We start from the raw sequence: 25,706 nt of genomic DNA, 5'->3' as shown, positions 1-25,706 counted from the left end.
ATGCTATTAAGGACTCGCAAAATTAAATGTAGGTAGGAATCGCTAAAATGTTAGCGAATCCTTAATATTCCTTAATAACGAATCGCTAATTGAGATTTGCTAATAAGGAATACCTACCCATTTATTCCTATGGGCTTGGAGGCCCATAGGAATGAATGGGAAGATATTCTCCATTTTTGTTTCACTATTAGTGAATCGCAAATAGCGGGCGCTATTTCAAGGGTGCCAGGGTGTCAAAAGAACACCCTGTTGCACCGCTGAAATGTGCATGTGTGCACATGTGGTGCACATACATGTCCTGAGTGCATGAATGTATGCCACATGGCACTTTAAAAAAAGCAAAAAAACGCTTTTTTAAAGGAAATTGCTAATTACCACCAACTTGAAGTTGGTGGTAATTAGCAATTCCTTAAGGCTAAAGTGCACTTTCTTTTGTGCTACTTACATTGCATTTAAGGAATCGCAATTTCCGATTCCTTAAATGCAAGAGCAAAATAAGGAATCGCAATTTTGCGATTTCATATTTTGCTAGTAGGTTTAAAACTCACCTACATTTTCATCTCAGCCAAATAGCGATCGCAAATGCGAATTTCTGCGTTAGCGCTCGCTATCTGGCCACCTACATCTGGCTCTAAATGTCTATCTTTTATGTGGTTTTTCAAGTGACCAGGAAATTAGTCATTCCTCTCTGCATTGCAGCGCACGAGTGACTTGGAATGTTTCACAGAGAGGTCAGGGATGGAAATGGTTGAAGGGTGCAGGAATTGGATCAATGAGAGAGATATAACAAGGTTGAGAGGGTACAGAATAATGCCGTAAGGCAAGAAGAGGGCGTGATACACCGCCGGGTAGGGAAATCGGAGAGCGGTGTAGATAGAGAAGCTGTTGGGAGACCCAGTAAGGGGAGGCACAGGGCACAACAGGGATGGACTGAAGAACCTGTGAATAGAATGGAACACACAGCAGAACAGGAAACAGCATAGAGCAGTCTGGATAGACACGTGGCGGAGCTCAGCAGCATACAGTAGGTTGTGGAGCTAAGTGGAGGCGGAAACAAAGTTGGGAGGTGGCCCACAAAAGGGGTGTTCACTATGATCTCCCCCATGCTTTACTTTCAATGCTAGATTTAGCAGCAAAGTGAACAGCGCTAGGCAACCACATTCAACAAGTGTCAAAAGGATTGTAACACTACATTAAGACATTGTGATGTACACACCACAAAAGACACACTGAATAGGATCCACGCCAATGTTTTGGATTCTTTTAGCTGAAATATCACCGGATAGAGCAAAGCTTATCCTGCGCTGAATTATTTTTGTTGAACAGTTTTATAGCGCTCAACACATTATTTGTCTCCAAATAATCTTTGACAAGGTGTTTCTGTCATGGGGAAAACCGGGGTCAGTGATAATATATGTGCTGCAGAGTCTCAACATTGATTAGGTTGTGAGTCATTGCTACTTTCCTTTTGTAAAAATGTCTTTTTACTGTTTTTTCTCATATCCAAGGCTGCAGCTGCGGTGCACCTAATGGAAATCCCGTTTAACATAATATCAAAAAGCATATCAGACACTGTAAATTACGCCCGCGTAAATTTATCACCAATTAAAAAGAAAGGAAAAAATAAAACATGGCTGCAACTTTCTTTTCAACCCCCCGAGCTCCCTTCACGTTCCGTAGAGAAGTGAGAACAAATATCTAATCAAGTCCTAAAAGCAAGTCTGTATCCCCAACCATTCTCTTCACCCCACAGAGGGCTTGCAAATATAAAACAACTTACTGCTAAAATGTGGTTATTTTGCTCCTGTATGTTTTCAGCGAGTGTGCTTGCGTGTTAGTGACAATCGCCGGTATTCCCAAGCATTAGATCCTAATAAAAAGTCAAGGTTTTGTTGGAAGATTATAGTTCTGACAAACCCACACGTGTAAAGGGGAGCTTGCCTTGGCCCTTTCATCATAAAATGTTTTATTCAGCACTGTAATGGCTTGGCATCGTGGTCAGCGTTCCCATGATGATAGCGTGGTATGAAATGATTCAACCTGTGAAGCATTGCCCATTATCCAGGCACCATTATAGTGATTTCTTAAGATTTTTAAGCGAAATGAGCTCTTAGATATGTGATTAATAGCAGCGAATAAGGCGGGCGCCGGGTCATCGGAGGCACTCCATTACAAAAAAGGTTGCACTAATAAACGCATCCGTCTGTTTGACCGATAAAGCATTTGAATGATATGCTTACAGTTTTTATCATGCGCCGGCTTCTCCTTACTGGATAAACTGTGGTTTTACGTGCTGGTAAAACCCATAGAGCAGTGTCGTATCCACTGAGGTGGTTAGGTGCCCAAGTGCTTAAGAGATATATAGCCTTTTCTCCCTGGGACCTCTTTCAGCACAAAGCCATGACTTCATAAGTGAGATGGCGAGGGTGAATCTTAGCTCACTCGCCCATAGTTAATAGCCGAGCAACTGACGTATTTTATGTGCCACACAATTAGGGCTTGTCTTGAAACATGAAATGTTTTGCACAGCCTGAGCGTGCCATAATTGTATTGAAACCTATTCATTCAGTACATATTTTCTGACTCAAGCCTATGTATGTTTATACTACCACTCACATTTCCTGGCATATGTGTCACCCTAAGCATCCACATTCTGTGGTGCACATTATCGGGGAGATGCCTATACCGCGGGCATGTTTGGAGGCGGGTGCTCTGACTCAGACATATATTTTGGGAGATCCTGATTTTATGTGCAGATGTTTCTGTCAGCATAGAGGACCAGGGAATCATTTGATTGCTTGAGAAATCAACAAAATGCCTCCCTTCCTGCAGTCCTATTATCCGAACTGATCAAACCCTAGTAATCTTAGTGAAAACAGGCCCTGCCACCTGAGCTGGCCACACCGAAGGATCCTCTGCAAATGCATTCTCTATCATGTGAACCTAACACACCTTAACCGCATCGCTGCGGCGGCTTTTCCCGCTGTGCGCGGCGGTTTTGTAAATACTGCGTTACATGACGAGCGCAGGTAAGCCTCATGACGAGCTGAGCTCGTCATCAGCGCGGAAGGGGTTAAGATCCTCAGTGAGTGAAGACCTTGTCATCCAAACTAATCAAACCGTAAGATTCTCAGCGAATCCAGGCTTTGTCATTTAAAATGATCATAACTTAGCATTCTCAGTAAATCCACAGGAAAGTGAAAATAAGCGTCTGGAAATCAGTAAAGAAGGTAGGTGGCAGTAGATGAGCATAATACTGCAACAGATATATGTAGCGAGGGAGAGACACCATCTTAAATAGCACCCTACAACCTGCTGTTGAAAGCAGCAGCTTGGACCACCTATCCATGTATATCCGAAACCTGGACACTAGTCCCAGTATCTTGATTTAATAAGGGCGACCGTCATGCCCAGGTAACGGAAGTTGTCCTCCGCAATCCATAGCCGAGGATCGACCCACTTCCGAATCAACACTCCCGGAATGGGCGCCACGGTTGATTTATTCCAGTTGACTTTAAACCCAGAGGCCTCCCCATACATCTCTAATATAGCAATAAGCCTCAACAGGGTGTTTTGAGGTCTCTGGAAGAAGAGGACCATGTCATCCGTATAGAGTGAAGCCCGATCCTCTACCCCTCCTCCTCATCTAGCATAAACTGTAATATGCATCACCAAACCAAACAATAATGGAGATAAGCGGCAGTCCTGCTGCGTACCTCTCCGAACTGGGAATCTTTTGGAACCCGGGGTCAAAAACTCATTTTGTGGAGGACCACTAGGGGGAGAGCCAATACACTGTATAAAATGCCCGCTCAGTATCTACATAGGAGGAGCACCGCATCTCACTCTAGTTCCTCTGATCGGGCGTGCGATAAGTGCAAGTGATGCAGGCAATGCCCAGTGCCCCTGCCTGGCATAAAACCATTCTGTTCAGCACCCCCGTGGCTAGGCGAGCGGCCAACACCTTGCCAGAATATTCAACTCAAGATGGATTAAGGATATTGGGAGATAAGACCCACAGTCCTCCAGGTGATTGTCCAGTTTCAGGATAACTGTAATAGTGGCACCTCTAAGGTCCTGCAGGAGGCCCCACTGGTGTACATATCCACATACAATACCAACGGATGAAGGATTAACAGGGCGCAAAGTGCTTGTAAAGTTCCAGTGGAAATCCGTTAGGGCTGGGGGCCTTCCGCAAGGGCATTGCGGAGGTCATCTGTTGGATCTCCTCTGCAGTAAGTTACACATCGAGGTCCCAGCTCTCCTGGGCCAATAGCTTCTGCACCAGCAACTCCTGGATCAAGGGTATGTCCCTCTCTCAGGGAGGTAGCTCCTGAGCAGTGTATAGGGCAAAAAAACGAGAAGCGAATCACCATGCCAAACCTTCTACCCCATTAATATTGCACCTACACAATCCGCAACTCTGTCACCAAGGTACATGGACAGTTGGCTGTCACCAGTGAATCCGTTTGCTTACCCGCCGTATCCCCCATTTCACATACTCAGACCTGAGAGTGGAGCCAGCTCAATTTTGCTGTGTCTAAGAGCCTGAGGCGAAGGGCCAGGCTTGCCTGGGCAAACTGTGCTGAGCACACTGGAGAAGGGAGGCCACGTCTGGGCGCTCCAGGTTTGCATGCTCAACCTCCAGATGCAGCATCTCCTCCCCCTATGCCTCATGCGCTCATCTATAGACGAGAAAGCCCGTCCTATGAGGACCATCTTCAATTCCTCCCATAGGGTTGCCGTACAGGAGATAGAACCTTTGTTAAATTCAAAATATTCTGTGACTGTTTTTCCAATTTCCTCCATGAAATCTACATCCTGTAACCACCACGCATTCAACCGCCCCAGGCCCCTCTCTCTTCTGAGCCCATCTCCAACCACCAGCAACACAGGAGAGTGGCCTTAGAGCACCTGGGGAAGGATATGGGACTGTGTAACTAACCCAGTGTCAGAGGAGTGGAGGAAGAAATAATCTAGGTGGGAAGATTTGTCATGGAGGGAATAGTAGGTGAACTGTCTTTCGTCACAGTGATGCAACAGCCAGGCATCCAACAACCCCAGTGCATCGACCCAGGACCCAAGGCGTGTAGTGCGAGAGACTCTTGGATAGAGCAGAGGTCGTGTCTATCTCCTGGTTGATGACTGCATTGAAGTCCCCCGGTAGCGTAATCCCAGAGGCAGCTGCCTTTAGGTGCCAGGCCACCACCGCCAGGGTCACTCCTACCAGTTGAAGGGGGTATGTACATGCTTCTCAGCATCCAGGTAATACCATCCAGTGATTTATTATGAAGTTTGATAAATATTTGACATTTTTCCTATATTTATCCTTGGAAAATCTCCCCCCGACTGTGAAACCTTACTATTGTAAAACACAGGGGAAAGTAAAAAAGTTTATTTAACTCAGAAAAGTAGTAAAAATATTTTAATGTTAATATTCATTTTAAGTAATTACATACAAACTATTGGAATGAAATGGATTTTAATTCACACAATAGTTAAAGCACATAAATATTAAAATATACTCCCACATTTTCACAGAACGCAAAAATGCAGAATTGTGCAAAAGGTTGCATGTGTAACTTAAGTGACTTCCACAGCAATGTAGTATCTGTTGGGCATTCTTAACCAAGGGCATGTGAAAATAAATTTACTGACAAGTGGCAGCCATAAGGCAGGCCTAATCTTAGTCCTGAGACTGAAGCATGAATGATTGGGAGTTACTCTGTGGCGACTCCATAACCAGGGAGTTTTTCTCATTAGCACAAAAAAGGTGACCAAAGTAGGATTGTCTTCAGGCAGAAGGTAGCATTTCCCAACTTGCGAGAGGTGAAAAGTAGTACCTAAAAAGACCTCCCCAAAACAAGCATTCACAATTTCACAACATTGGTAAACCACAAATAGAAAGGAAGAACAAACACAAAAAAGTTACAAGATGAAAAACAAAGGAATAAAATTTAACTGGGCGTAGAAGATAGAGATGAAATAACCAAAGCATTGCGATGCACCCCTTGCACATGTACTTGCCTTTAAATACTTGTTTCATTCGAATGCTCCCTGCTGTGATGGTGCAGAAAAACCACACCACCATTTTAGATTGGGTGACTTTTTGTATGGTGCAATAGGAAGGTTACAAAAACAATAGAGGAGTATCCCCTCATAGGTAGAGAGATGATTCTCTGGACGTAGGCTTAAGTGCTCTAGTCAGCACAGTATGCCCCAACCTGTTAGCGGATAATGCATATCCTTATAGAAGACCCCTCACTCACCAACCTGGTTGGTGACATGCTTCATCATTGGGGTCCCACCCCATAGGCCGAGTGCCTACAGGGTGTGCTACGACACCTGACTACAGTGGAGCTCGTTAGTATTTTTTATGTGTTCTTAACGATCAAAAAGTGAATTAAAAAAGGGCCAAAACTACTCACTGCAATACTTTATTCTTGAGTGCTTGAACCCTTGATAAAAATGTGTGGCACCTGTGCCTAATTAGGTAGGCTTTGGTGTCTAAAGTAGTGTATTAAAAATAGCAAAGTGTGCTATGTGAGATGTGATATTTACAACGCTATGAATTAAAAAGGTCTACATGTTTCAACCATTGTATATATTCATTGGTTTTCGTCAGGACCGTGTTATTTGGAGCTGGGTGGTCCGCACACGCTAAGGTGCGTCCTGCCCTAGTCCAAGTTAGAGTTCACAAATTGCAAACTCGTGAAAAATAGTGCGTTTTCCTCTTTGGGAAAAACGCTTCGTTGCGGTACTACCGCTTCATGGGCACCAGCGTTTCCAAGACGGCAAGAGTCCGTCTTTTGCAGCTTCTGATCATCAGGCGGAAAACCTACTTGGTTCCGGCTGGAGAGGACCACCCAGTTCCAAATAACACGGTCCTGACGAAAACCAATGAAACTTTTTTAATTCACTTTTTGATCGTTAAGAACACATAAAAAACCAGCTCCACTGTAGTCAGGTGTCGCAGCACACCCTGTAGGCACTCGGCCTATGGGGTGGGACCCCAATGATGAAGCATGTCACCAACCAGGTTGGTGAGTGAGGGGTCTTCTATAAGGATATGCATTATCCGCTAACAGGTTGGGGCATACTGTGCTGACTAGAGCACTTAAGCCTACGTCCAGAGAATCATCTCTCTACCTATGAGGGGATACTCCTCTATTGTTTTTGTAATTAATCTCGGGGACCAGGAGTTCCCATCTCACATAAATACTTGTAAATTTCCCTCACTCTCTCTTTGGTTATTTAAGCAATAGGAAGGTTGCCATACTAAATTAGGAGCATTATCCACCTTCCAGTGGCAGGGTTGGTTACAATGGTTCACAGTGAAGAAGAACATCAAGGGTGGCATTTTTCCCACAGTCGCTGCTTTCCAAACACTAATGGACACCATAAGAGGTAGCGTCTGCCCATGTCCCTTTCGTTGACAACTATTAGGCTCCTGAATACTTTCTCCAAATATGGCCTAAAGCAGGACATATCAGAGCTAAAGACCACCAGGCGGGGTAGCGAGGAGGACATCGCCTCCTAGGAGGAGGAGTGCAGTAAGAGTGGAAACCACAGAGATACCATCACTGAGCTGCACTATGAGCAGGACACAGCCACAGTCACATTGGACACACAGCAAGGTTAAAGAGCACTAAGTGGGCCTGCAGACAGGGTGCAGTGAAAGAGTAGTGCCCAGCGCTGCACCATTATTTATAATGGTACTGGGAGTAGATTTTGCTCATTTCTCCATCTTAATGCCCTCAACAGACTAGTGTAAAGCATTGTCATTATGCCATTAATTGTATTTTGGTCCTATCCACTATTCGAGTGGATGCTTTCATCAAGACATGAAAGATTTCATATAAAACTGTTAAAATAAAAAAATTTAAAAAAATTATATTTGGTAAACGAGGGAAATTAGGAGGAATCAAAAGTTAGACTTTTGGGATGGGGACTGGAGATAAGAGTTTTTTTTATTTAAGTTTAATTACTAAATATATTACATCTAAAAATCATTTGAATCAACTGAGTGTTTTCAAAAAGAACTCTTCTTATAAATTTAAGCAGCAGGATGTATAATAATTGTTGATGCTCTCCACGTCTAGTTAATTATATTTGTTCATTCCCGTTATCTCTGATTTAAGTAAGAGACATACATAAGATGGCTTTTTTAAACAAAAAATCTCAAAAACACCACTAATTAGGGAAGGAAGAATATCATATGTGTTATATGTATTTAATACTATTACAATATTTATTCATTAACTTTAATTAGTGCGAACCTAGCCACATTGGCATCAGAAGGCTCCCACCAGAAACTCCCAAGCAACTAACGAAAGATATGTAGGAGGCGGAGAAAGAGTAATGATAAAGCAGAGAGGGGTGTTGAAAGTAGTGAGGTTCTTGTAAATAATTCTAACCTTTTAGACAGGATCTAGTTAGGTGGGTATTCATGTTTTTCCTAAAAGATAGCAACTTGTTAAGTCTGAGAACCTCAGTCAGATTGTCCCAATGTTTTGGAGCCAGGCATAAGAAGACTTGACTCAGTATTTCCATTGCTCTTACTTTCAGTTATTCTAAAAATGTGATTTGCTTCTGGAACTGTCTTTCAGCCAGTAAATGTATGTATATTTTTCATATGGGTGTTTATGCCCGAGTGCATGGCTTTGTGAATGATGCATGCCACTTTGAAGTGCGTTCCGCATCTACGGGGAGCAAGTGGAGTTATATCGTGATGTGGGTGCTATTTTGTGTTTTCTTCATTGCTTTGACAAGATGTACAGCTGCATGTGATATGGAAGTCAGAGGTGCTAGAACAATGTGTTGCAAGTGTTGGCCTGAAGACAGTGTTAATTCCTCATGTATGTCATTAATCATGCGAGTAGCTGGTGGACTTAGATGCTCATCCAAAACCTCTGCACTGGTATAAACCAAGAGCACAAAACAAGTAATCCTGGATCTATACATATGGGCAAGAGAGGAAGTTGAAAGTAGACAGAAGACATCAGGAGTCAGATAGTCTTCATTGTTAAAGGTGTTCTCACAGGCAACATCTCTGCCCAACAAGGGAGGTCACAGCATCATGGAAATCAAGTTAATCCTAGTACCCAGTCAATACAATGACTGTGATAAAACAGATACAGACATGCATAAGTTAATGAACCCCCAAAATGTAAATACTGGTACTATCACGGGGTTCAGATGTCTTGCCTCAACCTCAACCTCAAGTGGATTAACAATGACAAACGCTGGAGCAACTAGGAAATATTCCATCACACAGTAGAAGTGAACATAGTCAGCTGAGCAGCAACCATAGGTTCTGGTAAATTTGCAAATTGGGGAGCAGGGCAGAACCCAATGAGAAAACAAAATTAAGCAAATGTCCAGGACGCCAAAGTGCTGACTATTGTAAGCTGGAACCTTAATACGTGATGTTACTAGGCTTATATAACCCTGGAAGCATGTCTCTGACCTTGGCCTGCCAGTGTGCACCAGCTGCTAGAGGCCCCATTTCCACACTCTCCATTGGGGCCAAAGATAACTCAGCTTGTGCATGCTCTTCCAGGTTACTTGCACCGAGTGCGGGCTTCCACAGAGATTTCTAACAGTCAGCCGCGGTCCATGCAGGTAACGGCGGTGGGACCGGGTAAGGAGGGATTTCAAAGGTCAACGCTGAGGGAAAATTCCCTCAGCATTGTCCCTTGAAATCCCCCCTTACTTGGCCCTACCGCCCCACCACTGTTACCTGCATGGACGGCGGCTGCTAACAGTGTACATATCTTGATGCATAACAAAGTGGGAGGAATTTAAAATAATGTTTGATTGACTCTATTGTTTAATTAGTAAAGTGTCGTGAATGCTCTTTCTTTTTTATATAATGCTGCATAGGTGTAGGCCACAGTGTATTCATATAGTTGTTTCTACATAATCAGCGCGTAACCGTACGTTTTTTAAAATACATAAAACGTGGTGAACATTTATAACACCCATAGGATCGCTTTACAACTTATTTTATCTTGGTATTAAAAGAATGTAATCACACATATGTAGTTTCCTATTCCTTAAATCAAGCTAAAGTGAGCAAAATGTCATTTTAAAAGTTCTTCAAATGTGGTGGAGTTACCAAGAGCAGCTGTTTAAACAAGCTGGCAAAGAATTGTGGACATGACTCTAAAAGCTCTATTGCCCAGTCTTACTTTCCCAGTTCTTGGACAGCCGCAAACCGTGCAGTTAAGAGCGGTGGGGCCAGGTGGGGGGATTTCGACAGACCATGACAAGGAAAAAATAATTATTTGTTCAATTTCCCCTCGTCATCGTCTGTCGAAATCCCTCCGCCCCAACACGGTCCCACCACCCCACCGCTCTTACCTGCACGGGCCACGGCTGTTCTTGGAATATTGACAGAGATATTATTTGAGAGCAACAAGGCTGAAGTATGAGTGTCCTAATTTTAGATGTTTTGCAGAAAAGATGGAGCTCACCGGTTCCCTGTTTCCCGCACAATACCTATAGCTTTGAAAATTATGCATTTAGTGCCAGGCATTGAGTTCCTTAGGCCAGGGGGGAAGGCAAACGATGTGGTAGAATTCTGCATATGCTGAGGAAAGTTGGCGTTCTCAGATAAACACTATTCTCATAGTCCAGGCGAGCTTGGAATAAAGCATTTTCTGCCTGAACCAGACATATCTAAATAAGGGATGCTTGTCATAACGTAGTGTAAGTGCAAAAAACAGGATTTTTGTCACATAAATAATTTGTATTAGATGAAAAGGCCTTTATCTAGAATATCCGGCGTGGTTTATGCATATAGCAAAGTGAGCCAGAAATCTTGGGGCCAAAATGGTAGTACAGGGTGGTAATATTTCAGTTTTAAGTGCATTATCAGGTGATCACCTACACGATAACACAAATAGATGCTGCTGTAGCAGTGTCACATGACCGATTCTGCAAAAGTTGAAAAATAGCAGCAAAACGGATGATGCCAGAGGGACATTTCAAGTGGTTGACTAAAAAGCAGGGAACAAGTTAGGAATGCCTCTTGCCCAAAGTCCACTGGTAAGGCGAGATGATCTTGCTGGGGAAAGCAGCACTCAGATATAAAAAAGACAAAGTTCCAACATTGCCATCATCCACCGTTATTCTCAGTGATCAGTGGTGGATAACACCACCAACTCTTTACTGATTCTGGACTTAACATTCATTTGGACAGAATCAATAATGTTTTTCAATTCACAGGGGGTTTGGAGTGTAGGTGTGGCTTGTAATAAAATGTCAGTTCCATAGTTGCCTAGATCTGCTGGGTCTAAGTTAGAAGGTTGCACAATAATGACTTAATGCAAGCAAAGAAAGTAATTAGAATTAGAAGAGTTAATTTTGGTGCAAATATCTAATCTTCTTTAGGTGCACAAGGGACAAGAGGGTGAACCTGATGAAAGGGCAGAGAGTAGATTGTTATCATTCTTTCACATTCAGAGACTGAAAAGAGAAAGAAGGTGGTTGTCCAATTTTTACAGGGGATGGCGCTCAGAGAAACATTGATTTTATTACAGATTCAGAAGATTACAGTTGTTTAATTTCAGAATTAAATATTTTACCTAATTGACCATAAACCCCCTTTTTGATATTAATTGTCATCAATTGAGTGCCCACGACCTCAGAGATACCTCTGAATACCTTTTCAGCAAGTAGTGGTCTTCGTATCAAATGGGCCGCTGTTGATCAATCACACTTTTTGAAGTCTATAGTGCCCCAAAAACTAGACCAAATGAATAAGTGTTTGACAGTTTTAATTTTTAAGGTATTCCTTTCGTCTCCCAATCTAAATAGGGCACCTTTGCTGTCACTAAGAGCGCTTCAAGTTTCAAGAGTTATTGAAGGGATTTTCCGTTTAGTATCTACAGTGGGGCATAGGCCAGTTAAAGAAACGTTGACTTTGTTTAAATCTAATCTCAATGACTCCTATGGAGTGGGTGTGTGGGGGTATTGAAATCGTAATCAACTCCATAAATTACAAAATTGTTTTTTTGCGAAGACTACTGTCAGTGCTCTCAGGCACAGAAACTCTTTTTTGTCATTCTGAGGTTGGCTTTTCTTATTTGGAAGACCTTTTAGGGCTGGCTCCCCTTTTCCTTTGGGTAAAAATATGGCAATTGCGTGAGCTTGGTCGCACTAAAAGTATAATCACTGATTGCATGGCCCTTGACAACGCGGCTAACCTATTTTAAGAGCACTGTTTCAAGCCTCAGGGCACCTGAGTTGTATTATAGTCCTGAATAACTAGGGCCTGTGATGGAAGCTTGGATAAGGTCACGTTTTTACAACCACTGTCAGCGCTCTTGCCAAGTTAACACCTTAAGGATGGCCTCAATGGAGAGATATTTTGCTCTAGCTCCCTGACAGGAGTTCGACTTTTATCTAACGATTGTAGAGAACCCCCAACACAGATTTTACCTAACTAGGTTACGTTTGAGCACATTACATTTTTATTTTGCTTTTCTGCATCAAGGTTCATGGTTTGATAGTTTAATTTTTGCCCCTTTGATAATCCTTCAGTTCAATCCTCAACTCACCTTGTGCTTTTTGCTCTCTGTATAAAACAGTATGCTCTCGATTCCTTGTGTCAATTTTACGTGCTATAAATTTTAAGTCATATGAATTGGGCTTTCAATACCTTAAGCAGTTAGACTCCGCTGAAATGTGCCAAGCAGTCATTAATTTTATCAGAGGTGGACGTAGTATCAGGAAGATATATTATTGAAAGGGTAAAGGTGCGCCTCACAAACATAACATGTTTTTGCACCTTTTGTGGTAATCTAAATCTGTAACTTTTTGGACTTCTTTACTTTCATGTGTTTTAATATTTTTCATGAAATTGTAGCTATAAAGATGGTATGGAAAAGTTGTATGTACATTTATGTCATTGTTGTGCTGAATAAAGTTTGTTTTTTACTTTTGTGCTTATGGGGGATGTTTCTAACTAAATGTAGCAGAGTTCTAAGCTGATAGATCAGTTTCAGTTCTTCTTCGGGTCTTGTCTGTTTTCTCCCCAAAATTGTATCTAGAAGCTTGTCAGAAAGTTCTTGTGAAGTTGTATTATGCGTTTTTTCACTGAAAGGATAAAAAGTCGCAGATGATTTGGATTTTTTTTTTCCTGGTTCAAATATTTTCTAAATTTTTCTAAATCATTGTCAAATGTTCTGTTTTGTGAGGATGTTATGCCCCTTATAAAAGAACATGCAACATATATCTGTGAACTACAGAACTCTTGGAGCACCAAGTCCACACTTCTTGGCACATTTTTAGTGTAAGTCTAAGGATTTTACTACAGAAACACTTAAGGCCTGATTTAGAATGTGGCAGGTTTACGCTGTCACAAACAAAAAAGATTTCCTGTTTGCTTTAGTAAAAGTACATTATATCCTGTGACACTTATTCTGGTGTCTGCAGCCATTGTAGACAATATAGCATCTGCACTAAGAGGTATTCACACATTTCCCTTAGAAGTTGGGATAACATTCAAATTGGCTTGTATCACTTTCAAAGCTTACCATCATAGGTTTCAGGTACGTGCCCCTTACTTTTGGAACGATTTACCTTAAAATGTACGATGCCTAGCAAACCTCCTTCAGCTTAACATTGCTATCCCAACCATTAGCTGACTACACTTCTTCTAATGCCTCTCCTCAATCCCAATATAGTTAATGTAAATTATTCTTTATATTTCAGCCTCTCATGCTTGTTTGCCCCTTACTTTTACTTCTTCACCCTTGCCTTCTTGCTTTTCCACATTTTTGGTGATTATCATTGCATCTTACTGCCTTGTACTTCCTTATTTCTGTCAATTCAATTCAATTGAATACTTTATTTCGATTTTCGTAACCATAAACGTTCACACAACTGACACACAGTGTACAGCCTACGTTGAGTGAACAAGCAAACCCTACTTTAAATTAAAGAAACTCCTTAGCACACGTCAAAAATCAAGTTCTTTTCAGTTTTTCAAAATTGTGCATTCAGCATTCTTGCATTCTTGCATTCAGAAATGAATTGCGTCAGTATCATCCGGTTGTTTCTTGTGAAGTTTTATTCTTGAACTCTCACAGCCAACACGTGTTTCGTCGTATTGGGAACGTAACCCACGACTTTTTCAAGGCTCTTTAAAGTTATGCGGTCGTTTGTATTTTGCGGTGATACTTCCAACCCGCAGTGGGTTTCTGTAGGGGACGATCTCTGCGTCTCAGTACAATTCGGTGAAAGAAGTCAAGAGTGTGGCTTCTTAATTCTGTATATTCTTATTCATGTGCAGGGCTTTCGCCATTCCAACGGTGTGATAATGTGTCCTTCTGTAAGATACAAGATCGATATCTTAAGAGCCTTGAAAAAGTCATGGGTTACATTCCCAATACGACGAAACACGTGTTGGCTGTGAGAGTTCAAGAATAAAACTTCACAAGAAACAACCGGATGATACTGACGCAATTCATTTCTGAATGCAAGAATGTTGAATGCACAATTTTGAAAAAACTGAAAAGAACTTGATTTTTGACTGTGCTAAGGAGTTTCTTTGCTTATGTATAGGTCTTTGCCTAATTTAGAGGGAGTTGTGGTTCCCTTTACCTTATAGCATCGTTCTTCGAATACTTATTTTTTTTTTTTTTTTTTTTAGTCCTCATTACGCAACTATTTAAAAGTCAGGAGTTTTCAGGGATCCTTCTCGATATTCGTGGCACCCTTGAGAGAGGAAATCCCTTACGTCCACATACTTATAGGGAGATGGCTTGGTTATTCATAGTGGGTTGAGCTAGCCATCTTTGCTACTCTTACAAGCCTTTCTCATCATTGTTGCGATAGCGTAATCATTGGACCGTGAACAGAGGAGGTGCTTTGGAGAACCAGGAATGTTGCCTTCAAGTTTCAAATACACATTATATATACCACACCCTTTAGTTCACCGCTTATGGTATTCTTCCCACAGGTCCCAGAATCTATATCTTTTAGAGGCATGCCTCTTATTTTTATCTAAATTAAACACTTTCAAGATTGAGGCCAACCATTCATTATGAGTAGGGGGAACCGGAGTTATCCATTTTACACAGATCTCCCTCCTTGCCAAAAGAATCAGAATGAAAAGTAAATTCTCTTGGACTTTAGTAAGAGGCCTTCCCACATTTGTTCTTGAGATCCCGAAAATAACTAGGTCCATACTTACAGTAAGTTGTCTTCCAAATACCCCTTCTAAGGTAGTACCCACTTCATTCCAAAAGACATCCAAGCTGGGACAACGCCAAAACATATGTAAATCATCAGCCATCTGTAGACCACACTTTGGGCAGTTCTTCACTGTGGCCCCGTTAAATTTGGATAATCTTTTCGGGGTCCAGTTGGCTCTGTGTACAGTGAGCAAATGGTTTCTTTTAAGTGCGGCAGAAGTTACAATTGACCAGTAAATGTTCATAGATACTTGCCATATGTTACTTGTATCCAGCGTCGGCAGATCTTTTCCCCAGATATCTTCTGGAATTCGGAAATCTTCCTCCCCGGCCGAGATTAGGGCCCAGTACCAATAGGAAGTTTCTTTCAAAAATGAATTAGGCGTCCACATCTTTGTCTCCAGGGTAGTATTACCTTTTTTAGTTTCTTTGATAGATTTACTCCAACTCTGCAGTTGGTAGTATTTGAATTTAGAAAGAGTAAAGTTTGTGCGATAAGATAGTGTATCCCAGTCAAGCAGGTTATTCTGAAACAGGAGTTGACCCCATTCCTTTATTCCTGCTGATCTTAGCGATGTTGCTAAACTATCCTTAAGGCAGTCTGGTGTGGTATGAGAATCCCAGATTGGGGCCTTTTCACTATAAAATGGGATATCCAACGTAGATCTGATACAGTACCATACTCTTGCGGCAGATTTCAGGACCTTTAGTTTAATTTTTTTAAAGAACTTAGGATGACCAAATTTGTATAGAAAGTGGCTGGTATTGGTATCTTCGAATACTTATTGCACCATATTATAGTGGGATATTCTGATTGGCGCCTTAGAAACCTTTAAAATAATACCACTGGCCTAGTGTTTTCCTACTTTAAATTACTTAAAAAATAAATAAATAAATACACCTCATGTAAATTAAAACTGATGGTAAGCTTTTAAAACGTTTTTCATTATAAATCATTATAAAGTGCAAGTGCATTTTTGCTTGATAGTACCTTATACAGGGATAAGCATTCCACTACAATATCACCTTTAACTTAAGGGCTCTTATTCTCCAAGTCCATAGTAGGAATCTTGACACACTAAACACTATTGCCTCCTTAGTATCATATCTGAAAATTCTAGATGCCTACCAGTAATGGGCAATGCCCAACAGCTTACACACTGGTACAATCCATTTCTTACTTGATGTATCATAAGTGGGGCAGAACAACAAAAAGTGGTCTATAGATTCATCTTTCTGCAGACATAAGGGGCAATTAGAAGTTGTCAATCCACTTTTGTTCCACCCAGAAGTAAAATAATGTCGTGGTAGGATTCTATAACTGAATTTTATGTACAGGGTTTTGGCCTGGGCTGGATATATTCTGTCCAAAAAAGGCTAAAAGGACGGGCCACATTTGTGACTTAAATCTTTATCTGGTAGACTCCCCGCTTTTTGGTCTTTCCATTGTTGTTCCAAAGTGCTTTCCCAAAAGACTTGTTTTAATGTTACTATGGAGCCCTTTGTCGTCTTCTCTTTTATTTTCCTTAGCCAGGGAATATGTGTTTTCTTGTCAAGCCTAATAATTTCCGCGAAAGACTTCCTGTAAGTGGCTAGTTCAGGGGTAGACCAAATTCGAATTCAATACATTAAATTTCATTTTATAAAATCACATGCTCAATTCTTTTAAGTCCTAGGTCAAATAGTAGGGAGCTCAAAGGGATACTTCTAGAGAGATTGAAGAGGGACCTCTTGAACTGCAAGGCAACACCTGGACATCCCCAGAGTTCAGCACCATAAACAGCCCCTGAGAGAGCTATGGCCATGTATACAGGGTTCGTTTAACTGCCACACTCGAGGTGGCCTTGTATTTCTTCTCTTTGGCCGTGGCCCTTTGGAGCAAAATCGTTTAGTTTTGCTTTTCCTTCACTGTTTATCCCTGGTCATATTGTCAGAAAGTGTCACTCCCAGGTAGTCAAAGGACTTTACTTGCTCCAGAGGGGTCCCCTCAATTCTTAACTAACCCCTAAATGAGAGATGGGGATTCAAAACCATAAATTCTGAATCTATCTGGGTTTATCTCAAAGCCCCTTGTGCAACAAAAGGACAAAAAACGATCTAGCAGCAACTGAAGACCACGCGAGGTGCAATAAATTAAAAGCGCGTCATGAGCAAAAATTAAAATGGGTGACTCATACCTGCTGATTTTGGTGCATCATGGTTACACTTTGCTAGCCATTCTACTGCTCCATTAATATATAGTCTAAAAAGTGTTGGTGCTAGCACACATCCTTGCCTAACACCACCATTAATGGTTCCTTGTTTCTTTCTTACATACATTTTCTAACTTGACCCACAACCTATGATATTCTGACCTTATTGTTCTTTATTTCAAGTTCCAACTCGTCACTTATTATTGCTTGAAGAACTTTACCTCTCAGTAGTTGTTCTCTGTGAAGCACACTTACACATGTATCATAGAAAAACTCTGATACCTGAAAATCCGAATTTATTTAATACAACATTTGTGCAAAATATTAAGCAGCAAGATCCATCTCTGTACTTTGTATAAGGGAGAATAATGGTTCTTTCCTCCTCTGGAGTTAATAGAGACTTCCATTTCTGATTGAATGCTTTCATTTTTTTAAATTAGGGCCAGTCAATGAATCTCCAATTTTTATTTCCCCCACTTATGTTTTAAAATAACACAGATTAAAATAGTGTGCACTATAATTGTTGAAATGGAACAAATCCACTCTAAATAAAGATACAGAAGCGAAGACATTTTCCATAAAACATCTCTTGCAAAACAAATTGTTATAGTTTTGTGTGATCTATTAGCCCCATTCTTTATTTATGAAACAATATAAACCATCTGGTTTTCCCTCAGAGCAAAGGTCCTAATGTCATTACAAATATCAATGAGTGTATTTTGGTAGTCTATTTCTATTTCTACAGGATTTTTTTTATTTCTTCTAGTGAAACCCAGCCAGAGACAACACATTATTTATTGATTGATTTGATGAAGTGCAATACTACCAAAAATGGTTTCCTGGTACTAGCATAAAGGTGGAATGAAAAAGAACTACACCTCAGGGGTGGAAGGGAGCAGGCTTTACAGAAACAAAAGTATCTTTCTGCCTTAAGAGGTTTTCATACAGACTGCTCCATAGTTATGTGGACAGGTAACTGAAAGTTGCCCTCAATGCATTATTTGTTCATTTGAGACCAAACAAAGTTGAATCAGGTACCACAGTGCAGATGGTGTTCAGGCACAGGGAGTGTGTTGTGGCAACAGCTTGACATCTCCCTATAGTTGTGTGTATCTGCCCTTTCATGTTGGATATTGACACTAGAGGGGTAAACAGAAATCACACTGGGGACCTGGAATGCTAGGTCTATTGTTGATCTTCTTAATCTGGAGTTAGTTGATAATTTTACTCTGAGTGTCAGAAATGCTTATATATTGCAATTGGAGGCCTGGTTTTGATTTTACCTTTCAAGTTATCTTATAATTGTAATTTTATGGCTACACTGCAAGGCATTTGTAATCTGTTGCAGCTCATTGCAACTTTAAGTAATGTTCAGATGGCACTTTTTATTTTAGGTGCATTGAGATAATAACTCTTATATTGTATGCCTGGCTCTTGGTCCTTGGGTAAATAATATACATTGGAGTACATGGGGTGCACTTTGAGATGATGCTTGAATCCAAAGAATGGACACTGGGCACACTGTGTTAATTATGAAACCAAAGGCATTGCTTATTAAGAAAATGCCATCAATGATTTATCTTCAGGAGGTTACTGATATTGTTTTTGCTAGTATCATACATTTATGAATAAAGAGTATCCTTACAAATGAACTAATTGTGAGGTCACTACTAATTTCCTTAATATGCAGTATGCAAGTAATCTTTTGCCATTTCAAATTTTGTATCACAGTAGGGAATTCTTGGTTGCAAATAATTGGCAGGTAGCAAGTTTACCTCTTCATTCAAGATAAGAATTTACAGAGAAGCCTTGAAATATTGAGTGAATGAAAACACCTCATATATTGTTGGGTGATGGTTTTGTTTTTAGTAATTTTGGGTAGAATACAACCCAAATACCCTGGTGTATAGGGAAGTGGCATTCCTTTGTGATAATCTTTTCACTGATCTTCTTTTATGTGATGTTAAGGATGTGTCTTGAGGATGGACTAGTGAAGACGTTTGTTGAGGTGGTGGCCAACTTCATTGAATGGAGTCAATTGTCAGTATTTCTTTTCTATATCAGCCAGTTTTGTAGTGATAAATTAATTATATCAGCACAAATTAGGTACGGTGGCTACTAATTTTAAAAACTGTGTAGTGTACTTCACGCTATAAGTTGATACAGAATATGTCTTCAGATTATCCTGAGAAGAAAAAACTCAGCCTAGGCTTATTAACAAAGAATGGCCATCCTTAATGGAAGAGGAAACCTCACACACTTGATAGTGTCATGCTTCATCATAGGAATCCTCTCCCCACCTCAGTAGGACAGTGCCACCGAGGCGGACTCAACCTCCTCGAAGACTGTAACGAAAGGAGGGTTATTCACTGTTAAATCTTACAGATCTGTTTATTTTGCTTCAATCATTATTCTGGTATGTACGGTTCCATGGTGAATTCCTTTCTATACTCATTATTGGTCCCCAGTGTGTTCAGGTGTTACCTCTGAGGACTGGGACTTTTGCATACAACAATCTCTAATCCTCAATTTACCTGTAGGGCACACCCGCCAAATTGCTCATCAACCTCTAATATTGTGGGAATCTCTGTCCCAGCGAATAGGAGAGGCTTCACTATCCATCCCTTTTCTTTTCTCTAGAAGGAATCTCTGCTTAATTAATTTTCTATCTACTTAGTCCCATTCTGGCGTTGCATTTGTTTTATATAACTCTTTTCTTGTTCATCACCCCTACAGGGCTGTCAGGAATATGACTTCCACCAGTAGTGGGATAGCCACTTCAACTCTGCAGTAAAGATAGGTATGAAATACTTTTGTTTTGCTATCTTATCAAGCGTAGTAATATACTTTTAGGTCACATAGCTGTGATGGTGAGAGGGAGAAAAAGTGGGAATGAATGGTAGGTTGTAAGTCATGTCCATAGTTATTGTGAAGTCAGTACTTTGAAATAGTTTTAACTCAACCTGAAGTGCTTGCCCTCATAAAGCATTTTCTATAATTTCAGCATGAGGCAGTTATTGTGTTACCACAATTTGGCAGCTACCATTCCCTTCACTGTTTGGTCCTATTTTGGGAGCAGCATGAAGTCTGGGTAAAGAAGAAGTGTCACATTGTGTTTTCAGAAGTTTGATCATATCTTATTTTGCTAAAAAATGAAAGGAAACAGTCTGAGAGACAAGATTGTTTGAATAACAGTTTATTGGAATTAGAGAGGGAAGACAAATTTGGGTTTAGATAATTGTGAGATTGGAATTAAACATGCCATACACCAAAAGGCTTTGTTTTTGCCATTGCAATGTACTGAGATGGTGGTGATCATAGTGTGAAACTACTTGAAGAAAGGTTAAAGGAATTGGAAGCCAATAAGTTACATAAGGGAACTAATAAGTCTGCTTTAGGTACTAGTAGAACACACCTTTAAGTCAGGGAAATCCTGAAGTATTGATGGAATAACATCTGAAATAAAGAAGAAAGGCCCATTGCTAATAAATTAAACAATGTCTTGATTTTACAGACCTAATGGGTATACCAGAGTTAGATGAATAAATCTCAAACTATCCTCTTACATGCATGGAAGAGATCCTCCACATTGTGGTAGATAAAGCCACTTCAATTAACTTAAAAGCTTACATATGATAACTTGGATGGATACATTAGGATATGTGTTTGCATATAAGGATCAATTGGTCTTCATAAAAATAGTAGTAGTGCAAATATTGTTGGAAAGTTATTTGATATATTACCACTAACCAGAAATTGTGTTGGTTGTCCTCTTCTGGCGATCTTGGAGAAAAAGTTATGACAATTACACAATGTAATGCAGAGGATCAGAGAATGTTCATAGTGGACAACTTTAGTATTTGTTTTTATAATTCTCTTAATTATTATTTTATATTCATTGCTACAGTAAAGCACTATTTGGTACCATTACAACTATTTAACATTCAACACCAGAGTTAGATATTCTTCTTACAAGGTTTGTCGAAACCTTTTCTGTATTAGTTTAATAGCTCTGTATTTCCAAGCTATTTTCCACTCCTTCAGGAGTAGTGGTCATGGACAATGGTGCACATCTTGGTTTTCACTTATCCCCATTGCTGTTCAATCTGGCTGTTGGAGTTGTTTTTATAGCAAGCCAAGCTAATTACATTATAATAGGGGTTTGCGATAGTACAAATGAATGTACAAATGTGTTGTTTCAATGTTCCAAATTCTACAGTATCTCAAAAGAAGATGTTTTATTGCCTATATATTTAAAGTAAAAAAGAAGCTCAGTATAAGATCTGGGAACATAATCAATTGGACTGTATATAGGATAAAGAATATTTGCAGGGCCATAATTATTAATCAGTAGGCAGTATTCTTGCCTTACATATATATAAATCAATGAAATGAAAAAAATTGTGCTTTGCCACTGCGTGTGTCACCAATTCTCTCTCAATCTTGCTTGGCACATGTCGCCACATGGATTACTCAGCCTTCGATTGTCCCCCTTTTTGGTGTATAGGTGTACAACATCCTGCTACCCCTGTGGCTAATCTGGGGTTTCTATTTATAATTTGTGCATCAATCTATTATATACCCTCACCCATCACGCTGCTAGGTGCTGAGTCCCATTGCACTATAACTTGGTGATCATCTTGCACAACATGAAAACAGTCCCCACTTATGCTTGATACAAAAACCACATCCTTCCAAACACACATCCTCCACAGTGTAGCTCGCTATTTGTGTTGGTAAGGGTTTCAGCATTCGGCACAGAGGTAATAAGCACAACATAAATGCTGCAATACAAAATAATACAACTAGTCGGATAATGAACACTTTCAATTTAGATAGGCGACACAAGAAACCAAGTACTTTGGCATAGCATTACAACAAATGGCAAAATAATCATTCCCTTCAAATTGGCTTAATTCAAACATAGTTGCTTTGTACATAGCCATGTGAAGCAAGATTTGTCTCAGTCTGCTTGCGAGTTTGAACATTGTATTTATCAACCTGTTGCCTTGAATGGTATATGATTTGATTTCTAGTTAGTTTTGAGAACAGGCATTGCTTCAATGTGTTGGAACCCCATGGCAAGGTACCTTGTCTTAGGATAAACTCTAGTTCCCTAAGTCTAAATGTGGTTTTGATTTCTCTGTTTTTGAAAATATCATAGAGCATTCATACTATTTAGTGCACACTATTGGCTGAGTACCTACAGTCAGAGGCCTCATCAAGGAAATCCTTATAGATTCTGTTTTTCTATCAGATCCTTTAGACTGTATCAAAGCTACAAGTTTATTTATTTCTTAGTTTTTTTCAAGCTTGAAATGCTTCTATCCCTCCTATAATAGGCACTTCATAGTCCAACATGAACTGCCTCCCCATCCCAAAGTTTAAACTCACATTTCAGTTCCACCTCCTCCATCAGGAGAACACAGAAAATTGAATATTACTATTCTAAAAATCTCTTAGTGACAAAGATGTTTGGTTGCTAAGATGAGGGCATTCAAGGGGAAGTGCAGGCTTTTTATCCATGAGGGCAAGCATATTGACCAAGATAGGAGCTGCTGTGATTAACATTTGTGAAAAATACTCTGCTCTTGTGGTGAAGTATGTTGTTTTTCAAAGTTTAGTTAAATAAAGCTGGACTCCATCTAACAGTCATCAAATACCAAGCATTTTAGCAACTGACTAAAGGAAAGAACTTTACAGGTAATACATGTTTACAATTTTCTTAAGATGATGATAACACTCTAAAAGGAAAGTACTGGATTCAAGAGAACATACTTTCATATCAATTTTAAGTGATACTGAAGAATTTTGCAATAATGGCAGTAAGGTGACAATATGTGAGATAGGAGGTATGCTGCAGAACTCTGTATTCAACATTATAGGGATCGTACATATCAGAACTGCTATGTTGTTCAGATGTTCCTGAATGACGAACAAAGAAATATAATCTTCATAAGTACGTTACATAGCTAGATGTCATTTCAGAAGAGTCAGTATAGTAGGTCGATGCTGCAGGGAACATTTGACCATGTGTTTGCGTCTGTGGAATGGTTATGAACAGTGGTTTAAGTCTTTAGGTATACAGATTGGGTTTTCCTATGATTACTAATGCCTACCGTGTGTCAGTCATATGCCTAATCTTCCCAGAAGGATTCATATATCAGGCCTTGCCTCTTTGAAAGGAGAACAAGTTCAGGCTCTTATAACTCACAAGGAGCCTGGCATCAAGTGTTAAATTGTGTGTTGTCCCTTGTAAGAAATTTGAAAATAGTTTTTCAAGAGTCTTCCTCTAGGATGAATGGAGGCATGAGGCGGTGTCTAAAAGACTGGTCAAGAGCACTAAAGGCTGGTGCTCTCAGATGTGGGTTGAAATGATTTACAGATGTGAATCTGATTTAGATGTTCTAAGCATAATGAATACCAGCATTTTAAAACGTTTAGGTGCCTTGAATAAATTATGCTAAAAGAAATTTAACAGTTCTCTTAGGGTCCTAACAAAGTAAAGCAAGTAACAGGAAGAATTTCTGGTCTCTGTTGTGCTTCCTTGCAGACTCCTAATTCGTCTACGAAGTGTCTTCCTATTGAGCTATCCTCGCCTTATACTGAACTTTTTCTTCCTATTGTGGATTTGACACTCATGTTAGCTTGTTAAATCACTTTGGGTAGAATTAAACACTGAGAAAGCTGCAGTTAAATGTACCACAGTAGGAGAAACCATCAAGGACAATAAAGTGCTGAATCTGGTGAGTGGGGTACTGTCGACTGTTTGTTATGACCATTTATGGATCACAAGCCCTGAGCTTATCGACAGCAATTAATGTTATCTTGGATGACAAAGGAGAGGACCTTCCACCGCAAAGGAATGTAAATAGTCAAGTAAGGTGGTTTGAACATTGCTGGCAGTTGTTTTAAAGACGAACTAGAGAGACAGCCAGGAGATATTAGATTAGAGTGGAAATTGAGAAATGCCTATGTAGTTCTAACCAAAGATGAAGCAATAGGAGGGGAAAACAACAGAGTAGTATTGGAGTAGCCAGTTGGTACCAAGTCAAAAAGGATGTAATCCTCCTGACTGATCAATATATGTCTAAATGGATGAAAATGTCATGGTTGAGAGTCTGAAAAAAGTTTTCATGATCTCAGTATGTGTCCTAGCTGATCAAGCATTCAGAAAGACATATGTTAATTATGAATTAGAGATGGCACATTCCAGCAGTGGCGACTCCGAGCTTCGCCTAACTGCATTTGAGCAGTGTAAAGAAAAGAAAATATAAAAGGATTATAACTTCGAGTTATTATCCTTTTATGTTTCCCTTTGCGGGCGGGTGGTGGGCAGGGCTGCTCTGCTCTTGGAGCAGGGCACGGAAGGAGTGGTTTTCCCACTCCCAAGTGCACAATGACTGTTTGGTCGGCTCTCTCGGTCCGCCCACACCAGTCATGCACATTTTCCCCATTCTCCATGCAGGCTGCATTACAGCCTGTGTGGAGAATATGTCCAGGCCCCCATTTCCCAGTTGAGCATCAAACAAGGATGCTCAAAACCAAACACAGCACTTTATTACAGCATTGTCATTGGTCAGGGGAACCTGGGTGTTCTTCCTGGCTTCCTGTTCCTTGAGTCCGATGAGCAGCAGAGGAGCAAGTAGCAGAGACTCTGAACCTGGTGTAATGGTAAGTGTTTATATATATTATTTTTCATTATGCAACCCCGCGCATATGAGATGAGCATTACTTCTTAGCATATAGGGGGATTTCATTCTCAAGTGCTACTAGATGATGTGAAGAAAAACGTATGTGAAAAAAAGTATTTTAACAGTGACAAGTCTAATAAATCAGACCTTGTATTAGAACTGTGTCTGGTTGTAGAGTTTTGTACCAAAATGCTTCAGTCTGGATTTAAGGACTTTTTACCTCCATGGAGTGGAAACAGGCAATGTGTGTGTGTGTGTGTGGGTGTGTGGGTGTGTGTGTCTGTGTGTACCTCACACTTGTGTGTGTGTCCCAGAGAGAGGAAGAGGAGATTAGGAAAGATAGAGCAAAGTTGCAGGCCGAAGAGGGCTCTGCAAGTGCTGATACCTTCTAGATACCTTCTCCTCAAAGTCCAGCTCTATCAGATTTGCTGCTGCAAATAAGAATGTAGCTGGATCAACCTGAATGTTTAGCTCAGCAGCTCTGCACCTTCATCAGATCAGCCTGACATGTTGTTCCCGGTCCCCCATCAGTTCTCAGAGCAAAATGTTGACAAAAAGTCCCAGGAAACATTTGTAGGAGTTAACCTAGACACCAGCAAAGTATCCAAAGACCT

General features: G+C 40.4%; 1 protein-coding gene across 12 annotated transcripts in view; it reads left to right on the top strand.

The window, feature by feature from the left end:
• The window catches only part of FOXP1 (forkhead box P1), an 875,723-nt gene that overhangs the window by 118,467 nt on the left and 731,550 nt on the right, over positions 1-25,706 (top strand). For 4 of the 12 annotated variants that reach the window (XM_086938902.1, XM_086938894.1, XM_086938898.1 and 1 more), the window contains exon 3: positions 20,135-20,198. The exons of the other annotated variants lie outside the window; for them this stretch is intronic. The gene's annotated coding sequence lies outside the window, so the exon portion shown is untranslated. The remainder of the gene's footprint in view (positions 1-20,134; positions 20,199-25,706) is intronic. 12 annotated transcript variants of the gene reach the window in all.

This window comes from Lissotriton vulgaris, chromosome 9, assembly GCF_964263255.1.
Source record: "Lissotriton vulgaris chromosome 9, aLisVul1.2, whole genome shotgun sequence".
In the NCBI taxonomy this organism is placed as follows: domain Eukaryota; kingdom Metazoa; phylum Chordata; class Amphibia; order Caudata; family Salamandridae; genus Lissotriton; species Lissotriton vulgaris.
This window is presented reverse-complemented; position numbering and strand designations above follow the sequence as displayed.